Consider the following 2,318-nt stretch of genomic DNA (forward strand, 5'->3'; position numbering starts at 1 on the left):
GGGGGGCCGACCCCCCCGCGCTTTGAACACCACCGCCCTAGAGGGTTGTCTTAAAAACATTCTGTTAGAAATAACTTACTTCAAAAGGAATTCTACACATCTGTACATAAAACTGATAGGCAGTTATTGTTAATGTGAACACCGAAAAGCTTTGCAAATAAAAATACAAGGCCTTAGCAACCTTAAAATGGCTTTTAGACACTGGCCCAGAGTGTTCAAGGYTTAATAGGGGTCTAATGAGTGGCTAAGAGCTTTATACTCGACACCCAGAGCCTGGAGTGTTACCAAAGACTCTTCTCTATAAATCGCCAATACTGCTGTTGAAGGGGACTAAAGACAGACAATTTGGTTGTCTGGAACTGGCATTTCGGTTGACATTTAAAACAAGTTGAAACAATTATGAAACTTTCCCAAATTTCCCTTGTATTTCTGAAATTACAGTTGGAGGAATCAGCAGGGAGTTTTGCAACCCTAAACCTATCAAAGTGTTTTCATAACATCTGATTGTATTAGGATCTAGCCTGTGTACTCCTTTGGTTTAATTAGGACTTTGGAATTGTTCCTTGTCATTGTATGATGTAGAGTTCTTTGATATTACCACCCATAGAAATGTCAACGTTTGTAAACGGCTTTCTTAACCCTTAACCCTGTTGTCTGTGTATGCTCACTTAACATGGGTTCCCCTGTGCCATGTAACCTCACTGACTTTCTTCTTTGTACAGGAAAGATGGACATAGGCCTGGTTGTTCGGGAAACGGGCCAGGACAGAGGTAGAGGCCATGGCCGAGGCGGAAGGCGAGAGAGGACCACAGGGCTTCTGAACTGTGAGATATGCCGCTACCACTGTGTCGCCCATCTACAAACTGTCTCACGCCGGACAGACCCCCCCCCCTTCCTGCGCTGCCCCATGATCCCCTGCAGACGGCGCCACGCCACGGCTGCCTTCCTGGAGGAGCATCTCCTCACACACTGCCCGGCGCCGGCGGCCACCGCCAACGTCCCCAAGCCCCGTCCCTTTCACTGCAATTACTGTGGTAAGGACTTCCCCAGCCGCGCATCACTCATCGCCCACCTTAGAATCCACACGGGGGAGGGGCCCTTTCAGGTCAGAGGTCAAATACMTCAATGCATTGAAATAGGTAAAGGTATAAAATCTTCCGTCTATTCAGGCAACAACTTCTACCAGATACACCAACATAATTAATTAAGGGGTGAATAAAGTGGTGGTGGGGAAATTCATTAGTCAAAGTGAAAAGGGGGAATATGCACAAGACCGAGGTGAATGCGTGAGGCCTTGTAAGTTGTGTTGCAACATTGCCCCCGACGACCTCGCTTACTGGGCCCGAGCCGGCGTGATTTAATAAGGATAACAAATAACAAAATAAATAATATACAAATCGTCAGGTCATGGCCTGTGAAACGCACAATGCGCCGTATTAAAATAGATTGTGTGTTGTGACACAGGGCGGCAGGGATGGCGGCTGTTGTACGGGATTGTGGGTAGTGGGGGCGCCCTCGCTCGGATTTGCTGCTCCTCCAAGTCTTTTCTCTTATACTTTTAGTTAGCGGATAACAGTTGATATGGATGTGAATGGATGTGAATGCGAGCTGACTTTATTAGTGCGGGCACGATCCATCGCTTAGCCGTGGGAACAGAAGTAGACGCAGGGAGGTGCATATGGCACAGAGACTGGGGTAGATACGGGCGCATATGCAAAGCAACAGGCAAGCATCTTGAAGAGCCACCCACACAAAGTCAAACACACAAGATGACATCACGCAGGGCTATCAACGCCATGCAGATAAAAGATTAAATCAAGATTTGAGGGCACAGACTGGAAAGGAAATCGCACGCAGCACACCACGAATTATAACCCAACCACACACACACACACACACACACACACACACACACACACACACAACACACACACACACACACACACACACACACCCCATTAGTATTGCCCTGAGCATGGTGTGTCAGAGGATGCTTCAGGCTGCGCTTGTGGAAGAAGTGTCCACAGATGGAGCAGGTGAATGGTTGCTTCCCCATATGAGAGTATCTGACGGGAAAAAAGAGACACTTCGAAATATGGAGATAATATTTCAAGCGAAAAGCACCTACGCTATATATACAAAAGTATGTGGACACCCCTTCAAATTAGTGGATTTGGCTATTTCAGCCACACCTGTTGCTGACAGGTGTATAAAATTGAGCACACAGCCATGCATTCTCAATAGACAGACATTGGCAGTAGAATGGCCTTACTGAAGAGCTCAGTGACTTTCAACATGGCACCTTCATAGGATGCCAC

The sequence above is a fragment of the Salvelinus sp. IW2-2015 genome, linkage group LG31 (genome assembly GCF_002910315.2).
Source record: "Salvelinus sp. IW2-2015 linkage group LG31, ASM291031v2, whole genome shotgun sequence".
Taxonomy (NCBI): Eukaryota; Metazoa; Chordata; class Actinopteri; order Salmoniformes; family Salmonidae; genus Salvelinus; species Salvelinus sp. IW2-2015.